At 47.8% G+C, this 26,789-nt stretch overlaps 1 long non-coding RNA gene across 2 annotated transcripts in view; it reads right to left on the reverse strand.

Moving 5' to 3' along the window:
- Positions 1 to 26,789, reverse strand: part of LOC142783758 (uncharacterized) — a 45,650-nt gene that overhangs the window by 11,778 nt on the left and 7,083 nt on the right. Inside the window, exon 3 of one of the 2 annotated variants that reach the window (XR_012888445.1) lies at positions 18,004 to 18,873. The exons of the other annotated variant lie outside the window; for it this stretch is intronic. This is a non-coding gene — a long non-coding RNA (uncharacterized LOC142783758). Of the gene's footprint in view, positions 1 to 18,003; positions 18,874 to 26,789 lie in introns of those variants that run through there. 2 annotated transcript variants of the gene reach the window in all.

Below are 26,789 nucleotides of genomic sequence, written 5' to 3' on the forward strand. Positions count from 1 at the left end.
TTTCTTTTTTGTTTAAATCTGGTTTTCATCATTGATATTCAAACAAACCACTCCTGCTTGGGCCGCCCTAGGCCTGCAGTATTGTATAAATAAATAAAAATAAATAAATCACAGATCATCACGCGCTGTGTTGGCTGTCTTCTCTGAAGGACCCCACTGGACGCCTTGGTCGTTGGGCATTACGCCTACAAGAGTATTCCTACTCGGTTGCTTATAAGCCTGAACGTCTCCATCTGGACGCCGATTGCTTATTCCGCTACCCTGTTGATCAGCCCGACGAACCAGACATCGATCCTAGCCTCAGCGTCATGTCAATGTCCCAGTCTCTTCAGATTGGTGATGAACAACGTCGTGATGCTTCTCTGCGACAACTTATTGACCGTCTCGAATCTGCTACGAACGACACGTCACTTCGCATGTACGTCCTCCTGAATGGCACGCTGTACCGTCGTAGCCTCCAGCCAGATGGCCTTGAGCTCCTTCTTGTCGTGCCAAAAAATTTGCGTTCAACCGTGCTGCACGAGCTTCACAATGAACCAACTGCTGGTCATCTGGGTGTATCTCGGACGTACGACCGCGTGCGTCGCCGCTTCTTTTGGCGCGGTTTCGCCCGATCCGTTCGCCGTTACGTGTCCTCCTGTAATAAATGCCACCGTAAGAAGCGACCTACTGCACCCCCGGCTGGACTTCTTCAACCGATCTCCATCCCAACCGAACCTTTCTTCTGTGTTGGTATAGATCTCCTCGGTCCTTTTCCCGAGCCGAAATCGGGCAACAATGGGTCGCCGTTGCTATAGACTACGCGGCTAGGTTATGCCACCACTCGAGCGCTCCCCACCAGCACCGCTACTGACGTTGCGGACTTTTGCTCCACTATGTCATCCTACACCATGGCGCTCCTCGCCAATTACTCACGGATTGCGGCCACGCTTTTTTGTTTCGTGTAATCGACGATCTTCTGCGCTCGTCTTTGACGCACCACAAGCTGACCACTTCCTACCATCCCCAAACCAATGGCCTTACCGAACGGCTAAATCGGACCCTCACGGACATGCTCGCGATGTGTGTCCTCCGACCACCATGACTGGGACCTGGCGCTACCTCACGTGGCCTTCGCGTACAATTCTTCACGCCACGACACCACTGGTTATACACCGTTTTATTTGCTTTATGGCCGTGATCCGCCGTTACCACTTGACACCCTACTTCCAACCACTACAACGCCGTCAACCGAATATGCACGCGACGCTATTGCTCGTGTCGACCATGTACGTCAGATCGCCCGCTCTAGACTTTCGGCTTCGCAAGCCACCCAGAAAGCCATCTACGACAGCCGGCATTCTGACGTTCACTTCTCAATCGGTTCTCTTGTTCTCCTGTGGTGCTCAGTTCGTCGAGTTGGCTTATCAGAGAAGTTGTTGTCTCGCTACATGGGTCCTTACCGTAGTCGAGAGTTCGACCGAATGCCTTCTGGTCAGGTAAAGGCATTGTTGAAGAAAACAGGTCACTGACCAATGTCAAACAAAACAATGACGTTTCGGGATCCGTACGGATTCCTTGTTCACAATGGACTGACGGCTGAGCAACAGGTTCTTATGTAACGTTGAGCGCGTGACGCAAAGTCCGGGAGTACACGTGGTTTAGTGTGCCAGATGATCTATTGATTGTGTTATTTGTCGTCTGAATGATTAGTGATTCGAGGTTCAGTCTGGTTGTAAAATTCTTCTCCGTGGCCATGATGCGTGCGTTGTCCCAGATTATCTCGGGGCCCGCCTTCTCGGCATGCTCTGCGAGTGCATTTGTCACTGTGTGGCCCTTGGCGACGTCATTCTTGTGTTGCATCAGACGTCTGCAGTAATTTCCACTCGTGCTAATGTACACTGATTCTCAATCGGCGCATGGTATCTTGTAGACCACACCAGGAAAGTGTTGCCGAGGGAGAGGATCCTTCACTTTTAGCAACTCAGCCTTAAGCTTGCTTGCTGGAACATGCGCGATCTGTACACCACGTTTTCTGAATAGACGGGCTAGGGCTTCGCTTACATTTCGAATATAAGGAATCGATGTACGCTTTTGCGTAGACGATGTGTTATGCATGGCTTGACTAGTTGACTGCAGTTTATGCATGACGGATTTAGTCGTCTTCTTAATAAAAATCTTGGGGTATCCATTCCTGATCAAGTCATCTTCAATGGTCCGGAGCTCCTCCTGCAGGCTTCCTTCATCGGAACAAGTGCGAATCGCTCGTTGAACTAAAGACCGAATCACTCAGCGTTTGTGGGCTACCGGGTGGACTGACTCATAGTCGAGGTATTGTCACAGAACGAGCGCTAAAAATGGGCGCGCCGCCAAATTCTTGCGATAACGCGCGGGAGAGACGCCAGGAGGTCAAAAGAAAAAAAACAAAGAAAACAAACATCCAAGACTCCCCGAGCGCGCGCTCTCGCCTCGGAAGCATGGCTTCGCCGACGAATCTCCTCACCCCACATCGGCGGCCGAGCAAGCCCGCGAAATTTCTAGAACAAAAGAGGCGTGGTCACGCCGTGTTGAGTCATCCATCGTGGAGGGCATTCCAACTGTCTCGCCCTCTCCCCAGCCTTCGCTGCGTATCGCGCCGTCAAAATGACGAGAACATTCTGGAATCTCGCGCGGAAAGTATTTAATCGAGCAGCCGAGACGAGAGAGCAGGAGAAGACGGAAGTTAGCGCCAGAGCGCTTAGGGATTCCACCGTGTAGTCGGCGAAGGTTTTGACCGTAGGGACAAAGCAGGAGAAGACGTGAGGTGTTCTGGAAGAGAAACTTCGGAGGAGAAGACGGAAGTTAGCGCCAGAACGCGTATGGATTCCGCCGTGTAGTCGGCGAAGGTTTTGTACGTAGCCGTAGAAGAAGATGATTTCCACCTGAGGGGTGACGACTCGAGCTACAGGCAAGAGTGTGTGTCTACCGATATCGAGCGAAGACGCGTGGCAACCGCTGCGTGGGTGAAGCCGACGTGTTCGGGCGAAGAAGTTTGAAGCTTGGAGAGTGGCCTATTGAAGACGTGAGGTTTCCTGGAAGAGAAACTTCGGGGGCTGCGCAACGACAACAATGGTGGACTTTGAGTGAGTGATTCTCGGAAGAGTATCATCTAGACTTTGGTTCCAAGAACTTTGGACTGAATATGTTTTCCATCTCTTTAGTCTTTAAGTGTCTTGGTTGTTCAATGCATGCGACTGCATTGTAGTGCGTATTGTTGTCTGTGTCCGTTGTTTCAAGTGTGGCTGATTGTACTGTGTAGTACGTTATTTGATTGGTGACATATTGTATGCAACTATTGTGGAGTGTGCATTTTTGTGAATTGTTTTCGATCTGCCAATATTGAGAATATAATTTGTTTGTTTAACAACTCTCGGCTCTGACTTGTTCTTTCGGCCACAGCCGGCCTCCGCTGGCGTGCCAAAAAGGCCCACTTCTAAATTGTCCACGCTTTCGTGGTGCGGTTCGGGGGGCCGATACTTCGGCCCTTGGAATTAGCCCGGCGATTGCCTCCCGAATTAACGGGACCTGTGTGACAGGTATCTACCGGAGTGTGTTGGCTTTCGGTACACAGCGAAGGCGATGCCTGTGGGAGTACGTTTTACAACTGCATCCAAGAAAGGGAGGCAACCGTATTTTTCTTCTACCACAGTAAACTTGATGGAAGTCTCGACGCCATTTAGGCAGTCATGGAAAGCTTGGACGTCTTTCTTCTTTGTCACGCAGAAGCAGTCGTCGACGTATCTCAGAAAAACCTTGGGTCTCGGCTGAAATGTTCCCAATGCTTTCTGCTCAATTGCTTCCATTGTGATATTCGCAGTTGTGACCGAAATTGACGCTCCAATTGCGGTACCGAAAACTTGCCTGTAGAATTCACCCTTGATTGATATGTGGGGTTTAACGTCCCAAAACCACTATATGATTATGAGAGACGCCATAGTGGAGGGCTCCGGAAATTTAGACCACCTGGGGTTCTTTAACGTGCACCCAAATCTGAGCACACGGGCCTACAACATTTCCGCCTCCATCGGAAATGCAGCCGCCGCAGCCGGGATTCGAACCCGCACCCTGCGGGTCAGCAGCCGAGTACCTTAGCCACTAGACCACCGCGGCGGGGCAGAATTCACCCTTGTACGAGAAGTAAGTGTTGGATAGGCAAAACCATAACAAGGTGCGCAGCTCGGTGACGTCGAACGGTGTGCGATCGGCCAATGTCGTGTCCTTGTGAAGCAAATGTGTGGGAGTGTCTACAGCAAAGGTCGATGGGAACACTTGTGAAGAGGGAGCAGACATCAAATGAAACCAGTATTTCGTCGACATCCACAGTGATACTCTTCTTTTTGCTTATGAAGTCATTGGTGTTCCGGAGGTTAGTTTCAGTCTTGCCTGCAGGGGAGCCAGGATGCCGTGAAGATACTTTGAGAGGCTGTACAGGGGTGACCTAGTGAAATCCACTATGTGTCTTAGAGGCGTTCCGCTTTTGTGAATCTTCGGTAAACCTTATATCGCTGGAGCAGAACCATTTGTGCACAGCAGCTGGAAGTATAACCTTTTTGCTGATGCAGGAAGCGTCTGAAAAATACTAGAGGGCGTCTTTTGCAGGCCAGTTTGGACTTTGGAGGTAGGATCCTTGTTAATCTTGGCGTACGTTGTACAGTCCTCCACTATCTCCGTCATCTTCGACTCATACGTCGACCGGTCAAGCACAACCGTCACGTTGCCTTTGTCCGAAGGAAGTACGCCAATCTTCTTGTTTTTGTGCAATGCCTTAATCGCTTTTTCCTCGTCTTCCGAGAGGACTTGCTGGCAGCCAGACTTGCAAATCTTCGATAGTATACCTACTGCGCTCGTACGGACTTCGTCTCGTTCACTTTCTCCAAGTAGACCAATAGCGTTTACGACAGCACACACGACCTTGCGTGTGTCCGGCAGCTTTGCTTGGTTGAAGTTAAGACCACGGCTCAAAACTTGGCATTCCGCAGGAGTTAGCTCGTATGACGACAAGTTCTTGACCTCGAACATGGGTCCTCTGGTTTTCCTGCCTTTTTTTAGCAAAGGACTCAGTTTGAGTTCTTGTGACGTTTCCTGCTTTTTTGTTCGTCGTCGCGATACTTGGTTCGCAACGAGATGTATTTCAGGGAGTAATTCAGGCATGATGAATTCCAGCTGGCGTGTTGTGAAGAAAATGTCAGTCTCAAGGCGCTTCACAGTCTGCTTGCAGTCTTCTATCCGTGCTTGAAGAAGCTGCCGTGCAGGTTTCGAAATGACTTGATGACCGAATGCCGATTTCACGGGGTGCTTTAACTGCAAAGATTTTGGGATGAGTTGCTTGGACTTACAGGTTACGTTGAAACGCAGGTGCGTCTTGAAGGCTGCCAGTCGTGTAGATGCACTCAAGAACTGACGAATCCTGGTGATAGCCGATTGTCCATACTTGTGGCGGATGCTCACGTAGTCGAGAGTTCGACGGAATGCCGTCTGGTCAGGTAAAGGCATTGTTGAATAAAAGAGGTCACTGACCAATGTCAAACAAAACAATGACGTTTCGGGACCCGTACGGATCCCTTGTTCACAATGGAATGACGGCTGAGCAACAGGTTCTTATGTAACGTTGAGCGCATGACGCAAAGTCCGGGAGTACACGTGGTTTATTGTGCCAGATGATCTATTGATTGTGTTACTTGTCGTCTGAATGATTAGTGATTCGAGGTTCAGTCTTGTTGTAAAATTCTTCTCCGTGGCCATGATGTGTGCGTTGTCCCAGCTTATCTCGTGGCCCGTCTTCTCGGCATGCTCTGCGAGTGTATTTGTCACTGTGTGGCCCTTGGCGACGTCATTCTTGTGTTGCATCAGACGTCTGCAGTAATTTCCACTCGTGCCAATGTACACTGATTCGCAATCGGCGCATGGTATCTTGTAGACCATACCAGGAAAGTGTTGCCGAGGGAGAGGATCCTTCACATTTAGCAACTAAGCCTTTAGCTTGCTTGCTGGAACATGCGCGATCTGTACACCACGTTTTCTGAATAGACGGGCTAGGGCTTCGCTTACATTTCGAATATAAGGAATCGATGTACGCTTTTGCGTAAACGATGTGTTATGCATGGCTTGACTAGTTGACTGCAGTTTATGCATGACGGATTTAGCTGTTTTCCTAATAAAAATCTTGGGGTATCCATTCCTGAACAGGTCATCTTCAATGGTCCGGAGCTCCTCCTGCAGGCTTCCTTCATCGGAACAAGTGCGAATCGCTCGTTGAAATAAAGACCGAATCACTGAGCGTTTGTGGGCTACCGGGTGGACTGACTCATAGTCGAGGTATCTACCGGAGTGTGTTGGCTTTCGGTACACAGCGAAGGCGAGGCTTGTGGGAGTACGTTTTACAACTGCATCCAAGAAAGGAGGCAACCGTCTTTTTCTTCTTCTTCGGTGACCTCGCGCACCGTTCGACGTCACCGAGCTGTGCAACTTGTTACGGTTTTGCCTATCCAACACTTACTTCTCGTACAAGGGTGAATTCTACAGGCAAATTTTCGGTACCGCAATGAGAGCGTCGATTTCGGTCACAACTACGAATATCACACTGGAAGCAATTGAGCAGAAAGCATTGGGAACATTTCAGCCGAGACCCAAGGTTTTTCTGAGATACGTCGACGACTGCTTCTACGTGATAAAGAAGAAAGACGTCCAAGCTTTCCTTGACTGCCTAAATGGCGTCGAGACTTCCATCAAGTTTACTGTGGAAGAAGAAAAAGACGGTTGCCTCCCTGTCTTGGATGCAGTTGTAAAACGTACTCCCACAAGCCTCGCCTTCGGTGTGTACCGAAAGCCCACACACCCCGGTAGATACCTCGACTATGAGTCAGTCCACCTGGTAGCCCACAAACGCTCAGTGATTTGGTCTTTAGTTCAACGAGCGATTCGCACTTGTTCCGATGAAGGAAGCCTGCAGGAGGAGCTCCGGACCATTGAAGATGACCTGATCAGGAATGAATACTCCAAGATTTTTATAAGGAAAACAACTAAATCCGTCATGCATAAACTGCAGTCAACTAGTCAAGCCATGTATAACACATCGTCTACGCAAAAGCGTGCATCGATTCCTTATATTCGAAATGTAAGCGAAGCCCTAGCCCGTCTATTCAGAAAACGTGGTGTACAGATCGCGCATGTTCCAGCAAGCAAGCTTAAGGCTGAGTTGCTAAATGTAAAGGATACTCTCCCTCGGCAACACTTCCCTGGTGTGGTCTACAAGATACCATGCGCCGATTGCGAATCAGTGTACATTGGCACGAGTGGAAATTACTGCAGACGTCCGATGCAACACAAGAATGACGTCGGCAAGGGCCACACAGTGACAAATGCACTCGCAGAGCATGCCGAGAAGACGGGCCACGAGATAAGCTGGGACAACGCACGCATCATGGCCACGAAGAAGAATTTTACAACCAGACTGAACCTCGAATCACTAATCATTCAGACGACAAGTAACACAATCAATAGATTATCTGGCACACTAAACCACGTATACTCCCGGACTTTGCGTCACGCGCTCAACGTTACATAAGAACCTGTTGCTCAGCCGTCTTTCATTGGGAATAAGGGATCCGTACGGGTCCCGAAACGTCATTGTTTTGTTTGACATTGGTTAGTGACCTGTTTTATTCAACAACGGGTCCTTACCGTATTATCCGCCAGGTAACCGACGTCACCTATGAGATCATTCCTGCATCTGAGACCACACGGCTGCCTGCAACCACACCCAGTGATGTGCACGTCAGCAGGCTAAAACCTTACCACCTGCCTACTGAAGACCGTAGTTAATGTGCTTCGAGACGGCGCTTTTACCGCCGGGGGGGGGGGGTAATGCTACGTAGCTGAAATATCAGGGGTCAGACGACGACAACGAGGAAGTGGTCTGTCGGTTGTGCATGCTGTCCTGCATTTTAGTCGACGCCATATGCATCAGTTTGAATATAGATTTTAAATAGACACGCCTCGTGTCATTTTTACGTAACAATATTGTGCCGCAAATATGCACAGTATTTATTTTTCAATCGACAATCGCACTAGTATGAATGCAGAAACCTGAGCATTATTGGTGGGCGCTGTAGATTTGGTTGTACTCGAGCAACAGACAGACGAAACTTTTTGCGTTGAAGTATGTCAAGAAAGAATATCGCCTTTAAAAAACAAAAAGTGCTCAATATCTAGAGCCCTCTGGAAATGGTCACCTGGCTGCTAGCCATTGCATTTTGCACAAGGGTTTCACTAAAGCTCTCAGAATGAAAGAAGTCATCTAAACAAACATTTTTTCTGCATAGATGAGCTTTCACTTATAGTTGTACGTTGCAAAAATGGAAGCGTTGGCTTGGGAGAAAAAGTGGCTTGATGGGTGACGGCTACGGCAGTCAGTGACATAAGTCTTACATGACTTGACAATGTACTATCAGCGTCAAATGAAGCCTAAACAGTGGCAAGCCTTCGCGACGGTATAGTGCACGCCGTCCACTTACCACTACGAACAGTCACGCACATATGCGCAAAGCTGATGAACAGGATGGAGGATGCCTGCACCTGTCAATGGTGATAACTGGACGGCACGCACTACACCATCGCAAAGGCTTGCTGGTGTTCCGGTTTCATTTGACGCTGATAGTACGTTGGCGTCAGTGGTAGGTGTTTTCGAGTGTTGGAACGCCATAAGCTATGAAGGCTGGAAAGTTACGCTTCTAGCTTCATGTGACGCTAACGTGAAAAAAAGTAATCAAGACAACTAGACTCGATATTATCGATTATGTTTCTGTGAAGACAGCCGAGGAGACTGAATGAGTTGCTGCTGTTTATAAAATAGAATATGAAGGAGTCTAATAAATATCCGGGCATACCGCATACTCTGCAGATGGCATTTTCTGAGATTGTTCTAGATTTATCAGGACAACAGCTAGAGTGAAATCTTGGTGTTGAAAGTAGCTTGCACGAGGGAACAATTTCGGGAAGGTGCGCCTTGTTTAGTTCTTTGTAATGTGGTGTATCTCGGAATCTGTTTGCTCGTTCACTGTTTCTTCTTGTGCCGATAAAGTATTAAAGCATTTTGACGTGTTCAACGGGCAGTTGACAATAGCTAATTTTTTACGTATAGTGTGGTTACAGCATCCCTGTGTCTAGTTGATATTAAAAGAAATTAGTTTGAATCTACCTATGGATCATTTAGAAAACAGGGTCGATTTTAAGTGCTGCTTCAGAATTGTTGTTATATATTGTAAATGAGCCTATCATACAGCTAGATCGAAAACGAATAACTTCTAGTGGCTTTGTTCTTAGGTTTTTTGTGAGTACACATGTACGGTTCTCAGTATTGGTTTGTCCGAAATGTCATCTTAACAAAAAATCAGGTTGCGAATTAGTAGTTCTATGTGTTGTTCCCCATCACTGTGCTGGCGTGAGAAAAGTTGTTTTAGGGAAGCAACTTTCTTGTGTGGTGGGTTATTGTGATCAGTGAGCAAGAAGGACGACGACTACGAAATTGCGAGGCAAGGCGCATGTGATTGCAAGCCAACTGTGCGCCAATCTGCTGATGGCTTGTGGTGGTCCATAGAGGTGGCGTACCACGATTGGGCCACCTGTGAGGATTATGTGGCGAGAAGCTTTGTGGCTGGGGACTAGCCAAAGCAGCTGCAGACTGAAGCCAGCGGGCCGATGCGTCAGACGCTGCCGATCCAGGTTCCGGCCAGGGAAACTGGCTGTCCACGCCACTGCCATCCGACCACCAAGCTGGGGCGGTGTTGCCAGCACGAGTACTGCATCCAAGGGTGTGGCCAGGCCTGCTGCTCTGTTCCTTGCCGAGAGCATCGTGGATCTCGGCAAGGCGTTTCTATGGTCAGTCGTTCCCCACAGTGATGGACGTGACCTGACCAATGGTCACTGTTGCGCCAAGCATCGTGTCTCGACGCAAGCTGTTCTCTGGAAAGGCTAGTCATTCTTTGTGTGGAGCATCGCGTCTCCGATGCAGGCTGACTGCTGTGTAGTCGGACCCAAGCCGTCAAGCGTCATCGTCGCCACAGCGTCGCACATCGAGACACACCCCGCTCCACATCGCCCGCCACCGCCTTCTGCCCAGCACCTCAGCGTTTGTCTGGGCTTTTATCTCGGCGTGAGGTTTTGAAAATTTCTGTATTAAACTCGCATTTGTTGATTTCCTCATTCAGTCAGACAGTCTTGTTACTCAATTGATTTAATGCTTTTGCGGCTTCTATGTTGTAGGTTTCTATTCTGCGTTTATCATAAATGCCGGTGTGTTTTTAACACATCGTCTCAGAGCCCATTTCTCTTCAGACAGCATGGAAAATGAGCGTTTGTGAACGTAGTTAGAGGCCTCAAGCATTCTGCATATACCGAAACACAGCCACCTCAGCCGAGACTCTTTCCCGCAACGAGATAAACTTCAGGACGTTCTCATAGCAAAAGTATAGCACTAGGGGCATAAAAAATGGCAGGTTTCTTAGGCTAGGTTGATGTGGTACTGCCTCATCAAGAATGAAGCAAAACAGAAGCAGAGCTGTATTTATGTACAAGACTTGGTGCTGCCTACGTGTTCTCTACAGCACTTTACACTTGAAAGGCCAAGATGCCATTTCCTCAGCCTCTCCTTCTGTTAAAACTTCTGTGGAAGCCCAACTGCGGAGGACAAGGATTAGCTCTCTTCGATTCCTTCATTCTTAATATGCTTTGTTGGCATCAATATATAAGGACATCTGAAATTCTGGATGATAAATGTCTTTAGCATCAGATTTTTTTATTACTTTCTGGCAAAATTTTAGTTCAAAAACAGCATTATTTAAGCTCTCAATTTTGCCACATCAATAATTTCAATGTTGGAACCAGCAGTTTTTATTCAATTATTCAATATATATGTGATTGTGGCAGAGCTTGAAAGACAGCTTTGCCGCAATACGAGATGGTCCGAGGTGAAGCATATTAAAAATAGGGCCACTGCAAATCGGACGTATACTTTGTCTTTGCGATGTTTAAATAGTTTCGAATAGAAAATTTCCAGTGCAAGTTGAATCAAATAGCAAGCACATTAAAAATTTTAAATATTCGAAATTTCAAATATTCACACACCCTTACTAGAAACCTTTTTTCAGGGGAGGGTTTCAACCAAAGCTTACGTATGGTTGTGGGTGTGTTTGTATGTGTTTGCATTATACACATTAAAAACTGAATATGGGGGAAAGGAGCCCACTGGCTCCAGTGCAGCGAAAGCACAATGCTGACTACGACATCACGATTTAGCTGAGCATCTCGGAGCTCGGTTGCAATGGTATCCATCACAGGACTTGGCAGTCAGTCGCCTTCACCTCACTTCGTATGGTGTCAGTGTCGTCATGTGCAGTGTATAGCACAAGATAGGGCACACAATCTTCAAAATGCATGTAAATTACCTTCCAAGCAGTATTTGCTGTTCAGATTTTGTAGAATATATGCATGTGTGCATACGCAATTACACATCCCACAGGCTAGCTATGAAAGTTTGTGTCAGTGCCCTTCAACACTGTGCATGGGCACTTCCCTCAAAAAGTAGAGTAATAAGTTTTTAACAATATGGTGTGCACAAGCATGTACATTAAAATGCACAAGTGGCTTGGTTTTTTCTCTGTGCAACTGCACAGTAGAACTACGAAAGACACCTGAATAAATTGAATGCAAGAAAATCTACATCATCAAACCCACGATTTCTTTAAACAAAACGAAGTTCTCTCAATACATCCTTTTTAGGGGTTTTCAAATAGCAGTACGAGCATAGAGGGCTCAAATGCTGTGCACAGTCATGAAGTCATATGGGCTTTCAGCAAACGGTGATGTACAATGCCAAAGTAGCCGAGGTCAGACTCGTCTACAAGAATAGCCAAAGAGGGACAGTCACAGAACTTTAGAAGAATGAACAACACAGTCCGTAGCTTTACAATATTGTATTGTGCAGGTTTGCTATGAAGTTCAAGTGCTGGTTTGAAAAAAAAATCCCCTATTTCAGTACTTCCTCGAGTCCTTGGTTGGCGATTCTTCTATGGCCCATTCGCACATGAATGTAGTCTGTCTAGGTTGGCAAGGCGACATAGTTTGCCTAAGTGGTGGTAACTTACTGCATGGTCAACAAAGAAATAATTTTTTACACCAGTCCTACCCCAAATTCTCATGTCAGAGGCTTGCTTCGCTGTAACACAAGTGTTAAAATTTTACAATCATAACTACATGGTTACTAGTGAAATACTTTTCGTGATAACTACGGTACTTACGCACATAATTTGCGCACTTGTTTTTGCTATTTTGAAACTCCGCGAAGGGGGTGCGAAATCATGCAGGGACTTTACGGAGCACATCAGAAATAACATGCATAACGACATAATACAGTAAAACCTCGTTAATTCGAAATCCCACTTAATTAGAAGTATTTCCACAGTCCCGTATTTTGCTATGTAAGTTTGAGTGGGTAGTTTAAAGTGGTGGTCAGCAAAAGTCTGGTTAATTTGAAAACTTTGGGTGCAGTGTGCTATTCTTGATTCTGATTTCGCCGCAAATCCGCGGAAATGACCACGCTTAAGAGCCACAAGGCAGTGTACTTTAGCGATACTAATTAGTGGTGGCTGAAGCACCCTTGCCTTGCTACGTCGAGCCTGAAAAATAAAATTAAAAAAAAACAACGTTCTAGTGAAAACAAAACACACTTGGGGAAACAAGATGTGCTTCACTGCGGTACACTAAAGACATGCGGGCAGCGTGTTGCATGCTTCTCGCAACGTCAGCACGTCACGATTTATTCTTTGTTTCTAAAATTTGAAGAAATTAATAAAGGATAGTCTTCAGAAATCCGCAATGTATGCAAATCTCTGATTTCCGGTTGCTCCAGCAGCTTGCACACTTGCACTGCTGGAGGAGTTCTTGTCTGCAACGTCTACTTCGAAAACTTGGGTCGAAAGCTTCAATGGTGATATTTTTCAGTCAAAACACATCCCGAATTTCGTCACACCATCCGTTAATAAATTCCTTATTTTACCAAAAAGAATGGGCGAATGATTCCATCATTATGTGATGACGCAGCGAGGAACAGGCGACATGCTTCCCGCCAGTCACGACTGTGTTGCAATGAAGAAGTCTTGTTTTTCGCAAGCACGCATTTTAGTTCACCACTTTTTTTTTTTCGGTGACAGCAGTGAGCCCTGAATTCCATCTTTTATGTGGCAACATTGTGATCAGGTATTGCTCGAAAACATAATCCTTGGAGCCACAATCTAGCCGGCACAGCAAATGACCAGCCCTTATTAATTGGAATAATTTCAAGTTCCTTGCATCCCACCTTTTGTATATTCTGTTAGTTTGAAAACCTGCTTAATTCGAAGATTTGCCATGGTCCCAGTGACTTCGCATTAACGAGGTTTTACTGTACATAAAAACAAAACGAAAACTATAGCACAGATGAAAAAACTCTTCCAATACGTAACCACGGTGGCCGGAATTCGATCCCGCGACCTGCGGGTCAGCAGCCAAGTGCCTGCCACTAGACTACCATGTCGGGCAGAGGAATAAAGTGAGTGTGTTAAAACATTAGTCACAAAACTAACTATACGACTTTCCTGTTCATTGGAAAATAAACAATTTTCCCTGTAATCTTGTAAACAAGTTCTATAATGTCTCATACAACTATTGAAACCATAACACGTTGACAAGTTTGTGGAAAACGCAATGAATCTAATGGTATTAAATTTAAATTTACGAAAGATGTGAAAAATACAAGTTTTATCAGAAAAATTTTCAAAAAATACGTCAACATTGTAATTACATTATTACTGCTTTGCACAGAGTAAACACAAAAAATATGCCTTTTAAGTGAAAATATCATATGCAATGATCCTGAATATATAAGCATCTTATTAATAGGAGTTATCAGATAAACACGTTAGCCCAAGTGGCTGTTGTGCCACCACACCATGCAGTTAGATCATGTGTTGAAGCATGGGTTTTCAAAGCATGTCTACAAAAACATTCATTTTCTGTGCTATTTCTGACCTAAGCGCATGCATCAATGCATAATTCCTAGCCGTGTTACACAATTCTGCGTTAGTTTTTCAGGTGAAGAATGGGCATATGAAACGCCGCAGTGCACTACAGAGTGTTAAGCCAAAGTTGACTGCATTTCGCCTCGCCGCAAGAAACTCCACTTATTCAGCAGTTGTAGGAATGAAGTGCCAACCAAACAATGTTGACACCCAGCAGATAAAAGCTGTGACCTTTAGAACATGCCAAATATCTTTAGAATGGAGCGCAGTTGTGACGGCTTGGTTTGGAGATAACGAGACTTGTCAGCTGATACCTGTTGAGGTTTCGTGGCTTTTCAACACACCCTATCTGTGACGGTGTATGACGAGAGAAAATTATCTTTTGAGCTTCTGCTGTTGTCACTATAAGAAAACTATGACTAAGACTGGTCGGTATCCGCCGAAATTTGGAGTTTCTGAGAGACAGATGTGCATGGGGTCGGCACCATCTTTGAAGCTATGCACATTCAGAGCTCTCTAAAAGCTAACTCCGGCAATTTTTCGAGTTCATTGGATCTCAATGAAATTCGCTGGATACGCTCCTTTGCACATTTCTGTCATTTATGCCAAATTGCAGGCTTCAGAGAAGTGCAGATTATTTGCAAATAAATTTTAAAGGGTTTCTTCAAGGGCTAGTTGGTATATGATACTGAGGCTGGTGCTGTTTCCCTCAGAAGTTCAAAGATTGACTCGAATAGCTCATTTCGCTTGCCAGAGTTATTCACAACACTGTATGTGTGACTTCATGTTTAGCATATCAACGAGAGTGACGCAGCCGATGGCATCGCTACTTTGGCTGCTACAGAAATTATTGTGCTGGCCACAAGGCGATGGCGGTGGTGTTTGGCCGTCGCTTCACTGGTCTGCTTTTCAGAGTTTTCGTACCACACGCTGGCGTAACCAGTATACGGCCTTTGGTCCTTACCAAATAGTACGTCATATGCAGACAGGACGCCCGGTCGGATTTCAGTTTTGCAACGTTTTGCTTATTAAGGAATATTTTCAATTTTTCTAAGCATTTAAGCTACTGGGCTCGTGACAAGAGTGTCTCAGGAACCTAGAAACACCATTACTTTGACACGGTTGAAAAATCGCTGGAGTCTGCCTTTAAAGACATTCAGAAGACACCTGCTGCGAGAATGGTAAATGAAAAAGCGAAACTAAAAAAATTGTTTTACACAATAGATCACATTAGCCATTGGTATGCACTTCTTGTACAGCAGAATTTGAAGGTGGAATCAATTTAATGCTGGCTATCAAAGGACATGGGTTTGGACAGGAAAGTGTTCAGGCACAGTAGGATATATACCAAGCTTCACAACCACCATCAGGATATTAGTATTTTCACTCAAAAAGCCTGAAATAAGAGAGGAGAGCAACTTTTCAGCCATTTGCAAAGTGCCTTGTACAAGAAAAAATAATGTTTCATTGAAAATGCCAAATGAGCCTGTGTAATGACTAGCGCAACCACTTTTTCACATACCTAATAGTATGCGTGGTACCTAATACCACATACTTGCTATGCCTAATGGTCCCACAGTGGCCATATAATGAGAAGAACCAGAAGGACAACCCTCGACAGCAACACAACAAAAAGCAATAGTGCTACCGAGGTGGTTGTATCATCTAAGAAACAAGCACAACCCAGAAAACAAATGCATCAAGGCCTCCTTTTTCACGTAACACTTGTGCACTGCAGGGCAGCACAGGAATGCAGTGGTATTCTAACAGTAGTATCGCGTCTCCAAAATGACAGAGCCCACTTTTCCGCGTTCACATAGGTTCTCTTGAGGCTCATCCCGATTCCGTGCATGGCTGGAACCTGTAAGCTGCATCAGTTTCTTATAACCAGAAAACATGTTGCATCATTATCCTTATAAATTGTATCATGACGTCGTTTACCCTTTTGCATGTTTCCCCTGTTACGCATATTGTAACACATGTATAAATACATAGTCTTTTAAGTTTCCGATGTTTTGTTTTTCTCGTTATGAGAACTGTTGTATCCTGCTTACATTTAGATTACGTAATTGATTAAGATTATCATATTTCTGGATAGTATGTTTTTGTTATCTTATTTGTATGTCAATGCTTCTGACCCTTTCAATTTTGGTAGTGGGAGCTAGTCAAGCTGTACCAGTGCAGCTTTTACTCCCGCTATCGTTCATCTAGCATGAAACATAAAATTAAAGATTCATTTCAATTTAAAAAAATATATAAACAGGAGGTTATCTTGCATGCAGAAAGAAGTTAGCTGCATCGCGTTGTTTTTGCATGCTGTATGCCTTTTTCCGAGTAGCACAAGGGTGAGATCTGCAATTACATATCAATCAGGAATATTTTAGTGGATAAAAACAGGAAATATCTGGAACTCAAATACTAGCTTGTCGACAATCTCAAGCAATCCAATGAAGAAAGGCATTGTAGAGATCCTAGAACATCCCTGTTTTCAAGGACTACCCCAAGCGATTTTAAAGCTACAAATTTACATCGCTGAAGAAAAAAAAAACTGCAAAGAGATAAATAACCCATTTCATGAATGGCACAGAAAACTTGTGTCTCACACACTCTCTCTCACACATCTGTTTTATATTAAAAAGTTGGAATAATACATTCAGTTAAATTGTTTGTTAAACCCATGACAACCAAGTTTATGCTACATTCTAGTAAATGCAGTATTTTATTAGATTCCCATTTGATAACAAAGGTGTTGTACATGGTAGGATTGGCGTGAACTTTTCTCACATAATAGTTTTCAGTAAATTAGTACATATTTTAGGTCCTTAGTAAATTACTTATTTTGACATGTTTTCCTGTGACCAAGCAAGTTCGTCATAAATAGGTGTCGGCATAACTGGGGTAATGTATAAACGAGGTCACATGGTAGATTGATATGTACATTGTACTAACCTAATTCAAGATGTGCAATATCAGAAATAATATTAATGCATACCAAGTAATGGGAATTATCAAACACACATAGCGCTACACTAGATATGTGTATGATGTGGCGTATACAGGAGGATTGATTGATATGTAGGGTTTAACGTCCCAAAACCACTATATGATTATGAGAGACGCCGTAGTGGAGGGCTCCTGAAATTTCGACCACCTGGGGTTCTTTAACGTGCACCCAAATCTTAGCACACGGGCCTACAACATTTCCGCCCCCATCGGAAATGCAGCCGCCGCAGCCGGGATAGTATACAGGAGGATGAGGGAAAGAATACATGCCCCGATTCTCAAGCATAAGCCAATACCTTATTTTATGGAAACTGCATGAGAGTAAATGTGCACGGCAATGACTTACGCCGTTGCATAATACAGCAGCACAACGGAACAAACATGCTTTCACACTAATATGAAATATTTGAAGCTGTAGGCTGTTTACGAAGGAATGCAACAGACAATGGAGTGCACTCACTGAAGTAAATATGCTTACAAGTTTTCAAAGCTTTTTATATGGACTGTGTAGTCTCTCTGGCTATATGAGGGTCTCTGAAAATTTAAACGTCTCTTGTCAGGCTTTCCTTTGTTATGGGAGTCTACCGACACGTTGAGAGGGATGTTGCGTGAAAGCATTGCCTGGATCGTGGCATGACCATAGGCCTACCCATGGGATAGCGCAGCTTGAGTCGCAGCAGTGGCAACAACGCCACCAATGAAGCTTCGGAAATTGCACTCAAGTTTCAGCTGCCCATCGATCGCAACAAGAACAGCAACAGTCACTCAAAGTGCACCATGGCAAACTGTGCCGCTGCCAGTGTGTCGCACTTAGAGTTCACCACAACTGCAACATGCACAACAGCCACATTGCCAGTGTAAAGACAGGGGTGGTTCATCACATTTGACCGTGCATGGTCAACGAAATGAACGATATGAGATGACGCCAGAGTAGATTTTGAACAACATTTATAAGAACAAGGGACTCAATCGACTTTCACAACAACAAGCACAAAAGTACACCTAAACTACCTAAGGTCTGCGTGGTTACTGTCTAACCTACGTGGCTACACAATAGCTCAAAGTTTGTTTAACCAGTATCTCAAGGAGGCGACAGTCCACGCACGGCGATGACCGTTGCCCGTAACGAGCACCAGGAGACAAGGCCTCCGTCAGGCCTCATGTTCGTAAATGGCTTTCAGCCGTCTTAGGTGGTGACGGCAATCAGAAACCCGTCGTCCCTGTCGCGCACGCCGACGTAGCAGGAGCCGCACCTGGTATCGGTAACCCCAGACAGCTACAGCTGCTCCCCAACCTCGATCCCCAGGGAACAGGCAGGAGGAGCTCCTAAGACAGCGTCCTGGTCCAGCGTGTCCCAGCTGGAGCCACCGTCAGTACCACCAGGCGAGCACCAGGCCCTCTGTTAGCACGCCAGAAAAACCTCCAAGGACAGCGCCCTAGTACAGCACGTCCTTCCGCTAGGTCTTGATCGACTCTTTGCGCGTTCCCCACGCGCCTCTCTTCTTTTTCCTCTTGTGCCACCTGCCGCTGGCTCGGCTTCTTGTTCTCAGCCTTCTTTTCTTCGTACGCCCGCACTAACAATAAAATTTTACCAAAGTTTCCACGCACACACATTTGCGGCACACAAAGTTCGTCCATGCATTACAGCCAGGTCCCTGAGACAGTTGGCAGCAGGAGCAGAGGAGAGGCTGTCATCAACAGCTGCCTCAAAAGAGTGAGCTGGATCAAGATCAGTTGAACATCTTGCCTATATGGTGCCCTAGTGCAGAAGACCACCACCTCACCTGGAACAGTTTCCCAGCTGAAACACACCATTAGATAATTAAACGCAGCATCTTGGTACCTGGTTCTCTATTTTTGTCACCAATATAAACACGTTAATGAAATTTAGCAAGCAGTAGTCATTTATCACAGTGATATAATAAGTTCGTTTTGGGGAATGATGTAGTTTTTGAGTTAGATTCACTCGGCTGTGATTTCCGAACGAAATGGACACATGTTTCTCAATATTTTCCCATAAACTGCAACCTTCGCATCCAAAAGTTCAAGTTATAGGTGTGACTAATTTAAAGTGATTAAAAAAACACAACTTGCATCATACAGAGGCTTAACCTCCAACCTTCGTATTGAAATATGGCAGGTTCAGTCAAAGTTGTAGGTCCAGTTTCTGCCGGATGCAAGTTGTGTTACTTTAAGTGCCTTTTACATTCGTCACACACACACACACACACACACACACATAAATATATATATATATATATATATAAGAGAAAGAAGTGCATACCTAAGGGCTCGTTTTTCCGTGTTTTAACACAATATTAATGAGATCTAACAGACAGTAATGCCAAGGAATGTACAGGGGAAGTTATTAGAACCAATGGAATGTAAATAAGAAGAAAGAAAAGTGGACGAAAAAATAACCAGCCGTGAGCAGGAATCGAACCTACGACCTTCGAATAACGCGTTCGATGCTCTAACCACTGATATATATATATATATATATATATATATATATATATATATATATATATATATATATATATATATATATATATTGTGGGCATTTAGTATACGCATCCTCTTCACCGGTACATTATCATCATTATCATGTGTGGCTCATGCATCCCCATCGTTGTCGCGAAGCATCATCATCTTGGTCCGATCATCTCAGCTGTCGGCTGCCGGTTCTTCGGGCCTAATAAAGGTCTTCCAAACCAAGACTCCATACGTGGTGGAGCGTGCTGTTGGATCCCCCGCCATCCTCTCGACCACTCTACCCCCTGGAGCTACGTTCAGGTCGCCGCTTGGGCAAGGTGTCCGGAAATATGTCGCACCAAGAAGAGGTCGGTGCTGCAGCCGTTCCCACTCCGCCACCGCGTGCCGCGCCTTTTCACGTCATTAACAGCCTCCAGCGTGAGCCCCATCCCTTCGCTGGTATGCGCGGGGAAGATGTGGAGGAATGGCTGGACGATTTCGAACGGGTCGGCGCTGCTAACCGGTGGGATAACACCTACAAACTCGCTTACGTGTCATTCTACCTCACGGGTGTCGCGAAGACGTGGTTCCTCAACCACTTCATGGACATCCCCGACTGGTCAGCCTTCAAAGATCAGCTTCGCCATGTCTTTGGAACACCGGCTGTCCGTTCAGCTCTCGCAAGGAAAGCTCTTGCGACTCGGAAACAGCACATCGGGGAGTCGTATACATCCTACATCGAGGATGTCCTTTCACTTTGCCGCCGGGTTGACACCCCAATGACAGAGTCAGACAAGGTACGCCAGCTTCTTAAGGGCATTGGACCCGTCGCATTCAATGCCCTTGCAATCCAGAATCCGGCTACCGTTGCTGACGTTGCGACAACCTGTCAGCGCCTCGAAGAACTTGAGTCGATGCGCCTACAACTGGACAGTGACGCGGCCCGTATTACGACTGATCCAAACCTACGAGAAACGATAAGGGTGATAATACGCGAAGAATTAGAATCAATGGGATTCACACTACCATCAGTATCTACCATTCAGCCTTCTTCAACGTCATTGCGGGATGTCATCAGGGAAGAGCTCACGTCCATGACCCACATGGCCAACCTGCAGCCCATTGTCTCTCGTACTCTACCATCGTTCCCGCACACCGCCGCCGCACCACCAGGCACCGTCAGCTCGACGTCCCCGCCACGAACGTACGCGTCGGTTGCTGCCGCACCTCCCACAAGCTTTCCCACGAGCTTTTCATCACCACCGCGTGAGCCGTCACCTGTCCCTCTGACTTCTCTCTCTCCTGGTGCAGTTAGCGCAAGCTACTACCCTCCTCATCGATCGACTCGGCCTACGTGCTATTATTGCGGCTATCGTGGTCACATTGCACGCTTTTGCCGCAAGCGCCAGCAAGACGAGCGCCGAGGGTATGACATACGCGAACGGGACTATACCGCAGGAGCCTTGTACCAGGGTCGCCGTTATTCGTCACCGCCGCGTCGGTCTCCATCTCCGCCAGCATCGGGTGAACTGCGCAGTAGTCACCGATCAACCCGACGCCGTTCACCGTCGCCTTACCGTCGCTCTTCTTCTCCTCTTCAGCCCGCTTCCCTTACTTCTGATCGGCGTCCGGAAAACTAAGCGATGCAGTTTTTGGAGGACAAACTGCATTCCAACACAAGACTCCAATTCCTCCAGCGCGCCCCTACAATATTGTCACGGGGTCGTGACGTGGCCGAAGACAGGAGACTTCTTGTTGGGATTTAACTGTTTATTTGGGCGAACCTGTGCCCGGTAACCAGAAAGTCTAATTACAGCAGCAGTCTCGCAGAGATAGCAGTCTCAGACTGATAGCGGCGAACGGAGCGTCGGCCTTCGATCAAGAACTGACAAGCGGCGAAGCGCGTCGGCATTTATACTCTTGCCGTCGAATGTTCTAGCGTTATCGCTAGCGGTGGCGTAGCTTCCAGAACAATCTGTACCGTTCGCACAGTGGGCGTGATCTTATCGAAATGATCTACTACAGTCCGGAACCTTCTAGAAAACTGCAGGCGCGGTTTGCGCTGAGAATCGTGCGGTGTTTTCGGACGATAATAAAAACTTGGGAAATGGAACGTGGCATTGCCCCCCTCTGAAAAAAGGCATCGTCCCGATGCTTTAACTAAAGATGAAAGTACAATAATAATGCAAGAAAGTACAATTAATAAATTACGATACAACAATAATACAAAAAACACTAGTTAAGTTTGTTAACGCGCATGAAACGGCTTGAGGCGCGCGACATGGACGACTTCAGGTCGCGATCGGCGTCGTTGAGAGTTCGTGATGCCGTCGGGGACAACCTCGTAATCAAGTGGGCCGAGCCGTCGAACCACCCTGTACGGTCCGAAGTACCGTCGCAGAAGCTTTTCACTTAGTCCACGTCGGCGTATCGGCGTCCACACCCAAACACGTTCACCGGGCTGGTATTCCACGAAGCGTCGTCGAAGGTTGTAACGGTGGCTGTCGGTCGTCTGTTGATTCTTGATACGGAGACGCGCAAGTTGTCGGGCTTCTTCGGCGCGTTGAAGGTACTCGCTCACATCGAGGTTTTCTTCGTCGGTGACGTTGGGTAACATGGCATCGAGCGTCGTTGCCGGGCTCCTTCCGTAGACCAATTTGTATGGCGATATCTGCGTCGTCTCCTGCACTGCCGTGTTGTATGCGAAGGTCACATACGGAAGAATGGCGTCCCACGTCTTGTGTTCGACATCGACGTACATTGACAGCATGTCGGCGATCGTCTTGTTAAGCCGCTCGGTGAGGCCGTTGGTCTGTGGGTGGTACGCTGTCGTCCGGCGGTGGTTTGTTTGGCTGTATGCCAAGATCACTTGAGTTAAGTCGGCAGTGAATGCCGTTCCTCTGTCGGTGATAAGGACCTCTGGGGCGCCGTGACGTAGGACGATATTTTCGACGAAGAATTTAGCTACTTCGGATGCACTGCCTTTTGGCAGGGCTTTTGTCTCGGCGTAGCGGGTGAGGTAGTCGGTAGCTACCACGATCCACTTGTTTCCGAAAGCCGACGTCGGGAACGGCCCCAGTAGGTCCATACCAATCTGCTGGAAAGGTCGGCAAGGTGGATCAATTGGCTGCAGAAGTCCCGCTGGCCTTGTCGGCGGTGTCTTGCGTCGCTGACAGTCCCGACATGTTCTCACATAACGAGTGACGTCGGTGGTAAGACGTGGCCAGTAGTACCTTTCTTGTATCCTCGCGAGCGTGCGAGAAACACCGAGGTGCCCTGCCGTCGGATCGTCGTGAAGGGCCTGCAGGAGTTCTGGTCGCAGAGCTGAAGGCACCACAAGAAGGTACTTAGCTCGAAGCGGTGAAAAGTTTTTCTTTTGTAGAAGACCGTTTCGTAGAAAGAACGACGCAAGTGCGCGCTTGAATATCTTCGGGACTTCGGCGGTCCTACCTTCGAGGTATTCTATTAGGGCCTTAAGTTCCGGGTCGGCCCTCTGTCGTTCAGCGAAGTCGTCGGTAGTTATCGTTCCTAAGAAGTAGTCGTCATCCGGGTCGTCGGGTAGCGGTTGGTCGACAGGCGCACGAGAGAGACAGTCGGCGTCGGAGTGTTTTTTGCCGGACTTGTAAATGACAGTAATGTCATATTCTTGAAGTCTCAGGCTCCATCGTGCGAGGCGACCTGAGGGGTCCTTCAAGGTGGCTAGCCAACACAATGCGTGGTGGTCGCTCACAACTTTGAAGGGCCTGCCGTAGAGGTAGGGGCGAAATTTCGACGTAGCCCAGATGATGGCGAGGCACTCCTTTTCTGTTGTGGAATAATTTGCTTCTGCTTTGGATAGCGATCGGCTGGCGTAACTAATAACCCTTTCAAGTCCGTCAGCCCTCTGCACAAGAACGGCGCCAAGACCTACGCTGCTTGCGTCAGTATGTATTTCTGTCTCGGCAAATTCGTCGAAATGGGCAAGTAACGGAGGCGTCTGGAGGCGATGTTTAAGCTCCTGGAAAGCGTGTTCCTGCGGCGTTCCCCACTTAAACTCCACGTCGGCCTTGGTAAGGTCAGTGAGAGGGTCGGCGATGCGGGCGAAGTTTTTCACGAACCGCCTATAATAGGCACACAGGCCCAGAAATCGGCGCACGGCTTTCTTGTCAGTGGGCGGCGGGAAGTCGGCGATGGCGGCTGTTTTCCGTGGATCGGGACAAACTCCAGACTTGCTGATAACGTGCCCCAGAAACAAGAGCTCTTCATACGCAAATCTGCACTTTTCTGGCCTCAGTGTGAGTCCGGAAGTCTTGATGGCTTGAAGTACAGCTTCAAGGCGCCGAAGATGCTCGTCGAAACTCGAGGAAAACACGACGACGTCGTCCAAGTACACAAGGCAAGTCTGCCACTTCAAACCTGCCAGGACTGTATCCATAACGCGTTGAAACGTTGCAGGCGCTGAGCAAAGGCCGAAGGGCATCACCTTAAACTCGAAGAGGCCGTCCGGTGTTATGAACGCCGTCTTCTCTCGGTCTCTTTCGTCGACTTCGATTTGCCAATAGCCAGTCTTAAGGTCCATTGACGAAAAGTACTTGGCGTTATGGAGCCGATCAAGTGCGTCGTCTATTCGTGGGAGGGGATACACGTCCTTTTTCGTGATTTTGTTCAGGCGGCGATAATCGACGCAGAAACGTAGGGTCCCATCCTTTTTCTTCACTAACACCACGGGGGATGCCCATGGACTTTTGGACGGCTGGATAATGTCATCCCGCAGCATTTCACCAACTTGTCTCTTCATGGCCTCACGTTCTCGCGTCGAAACCCTGTACGGACTCTGACGGAGTGGTCTGGCATTTTCTTCGGTTATGATGCGATGTTTCGTGATTGGGGTCTGCCGAATTTTCGATGACGACGAAAAGCAATCTTCGTATTGCAGGAGCAGGGCCTTGAGCTGTTCTTGCTTATCGTTCGGAAGTCTGGGATTGACGTCAAAAGATATGGGAGGGGCTTGGTGCCTCTGAGCAGGTTCCGCAGAATCGGCGAGGGCGAAAGCACTGGTGGCTTCGACAATTTCTTCGATGTATGCGACCGTTGTTCCTTTGTTCACATGTTTGTACTCATTGCTGAAATTTGTGAGCATAACCGTTGCTTTGCCTCCCCGCAACTCTGCAATTCCTCTTGCGACGCAAATATTTCGGGTGACCAACAGATGCTGACTGCCTTCAACGACGCCTTCGAAGTCAGGTGATTCAGGAGCGCCGACTGAAATAATGACGCTTGAGCGAGGCGGAATGGTGACTTGTTCTTCCAGCACATTCAAGGCATGGTGTCCAGACGGCGTGCGCGGCGGTAGTGCTTCTTCTGTGGATAACGTTATCGACTTTGTTTTTAGGTTGATGACAGCACCATGGAGGCATAAGAAGTCCATGCCAAGGATGACATCTCTCGAGCAACGCTGTAGGACTACGAAGTCTGTAGGATAAATACGGCCGTTAATGGTGACTCTCGCTTTTCAGACTCCTGCAGGCGTTACGAGATGACCTCCGGCTGTGCGGATTTCAGGGCCTTTCCAAGCTGTCCTAACTTTCTTTAACTTCGCGGCGAACGACCCACTGATGACAGAATAGTCGGCACCAGTATCGACGAGAGCGGTCACACTGTGGCCGTCGATAAGAATGTCGAGGTCGCTAGTTCGCCGTCTCGCATTACAGTTAGGGCGTGGCGTCGGGTCACGGCTGCGTCGGCTTGTTTCACTGCTTCCATGTTGCGTCCTCAGGCCACCTTCGGTAAGTGAGCTTTCGCCGTCAGGGCTTTGCCTGGTTGGTGTTCTGTTCGGAAAGCTCCGTCGCGGCGTCGTCGTCGTCGGAGGATCTTCGGTAGTTCGTCGCACAGCAACCGCACCTCCATCGGTTGCTGCCCTTAGTTTCCCGGATACGGGCTAGGAGACCGGCCCCGCGTAGGGCCAGAGTACTGTCGGTGGTGCGGTGACGTGCGGCGGCTGGGCGACGGCGAACGCGAAGGGCTTCGTGGTGTCCACCGAGTTCCTGTCAGGTAGTCGGCGATGTCACGTGGTCGTTCTCCTGGCTGTGGGCGCGGTGCATTGACGGCGAAGCCACGCAATCCCATCTGTCGGTACTGGCAACGGCGGTATGTGTGTCCGGCCTCGCCGCAGTGGTAGCAGAGCGGGCGATGGTCAGGGGTGCGCCAGACGTCAGTCTTCCTCGGTGCACTGCGCTGGGCCGCTGGCGAACGGTATGACGTCGGTGGGGGTGGTGGCGGCGGTGGCGTCTGTCGACGGAAGTGCGATGGGGCGGCGTTTTGGCGTGGACCTGGAGGAGCGTTGTGGCGCAGTGCAGCGGCGTAGCTCATAGCTTCCGGTTCGGGCCGCGGTGCGTGGGGAATTTGAAGCGATTGCCGAACTTCTTCTCGCACAATGTCGGCGATCGAATCCACTTGAGGCTGCGCCGAAGGCAACAGCTTGCGCAGCTCTTCACGCACGATCGCTCGGATCGTTTCACGCAGGTCTCCGGAGTTACTGGCTTGAGCAGCAGCGCAGTCTGCAGTCAGGTGACGATTATACTGTCTGGTGCGCATGTCCAGGGTCTTTTCAATAGTGGTCGCTTCGGCTACAAATTCTTGGACGGTTTTTGGTGGGTTTCTTATCAGCCCCGCGAAGAGCTCCTGTTTGACCCCTCGCATGAGGAAACGAACTTTTTTCTCCTCAGGCATGTCTGGGTCAGCGTGACGGAATAGTCGGGTCATTTCTTCTGTGAAAATGGTGACATTTTCATTTGGTAGCTGAACCCGGGTCTCTAATAAAGCAGCGGCCCTCTCTTTTCGAGCGACGCTCGCGAACGTTTGCAGGAATGCGCCGCAGAAAACATCCCACGTTCGGAGCGTGGACTCCCGATTTTCGAGCCAGGTCCTTGCGGTGTCTTCTAAATAGAAGAACACACGACGCAGCTTTTCGTCATGGTCCCAGTGGTTGAGGGCGGCCACACGGTCGTATGTCTCTAGCCAGGACTCCGGGTCTTCGAACGATGACCCATGGAAAATTGGTGGTTCCCTAGGTTGATGCATGACCATCGTGGGCTGGGACGCTGCGGTTGTCATTGTGGCTGCAGTCGCGGTCATGGCCTTAGTCTTCCGCGGCTTGTCGTGTAGAAGCCCGTACTCCGGTGGTAGCCCTTGCTGTCGGCGGCTTGTTCGCTGCTCCTGGTTGGCGTCGGCGTCTTCTTCGCGACGTGGGCTGGGTTCACGGCT

Source organism: Rhipicephalus microplus, unplaced genomic scaffold (genome assembly GCF_043290135.1).
Source record: "Rhipicephalus microplus isolate Deutch F79 unplaced genomic scaffold, USDA_Rmic scaffold_12, whole genome shotgun sequence".
Taxonomy (NCBI): Eukaryota; Metazoa; Arthropoda; class Arachnida; order Ixodida; family Ixodidae; genus Rhipicephalus; species Rhipicephalus microplus.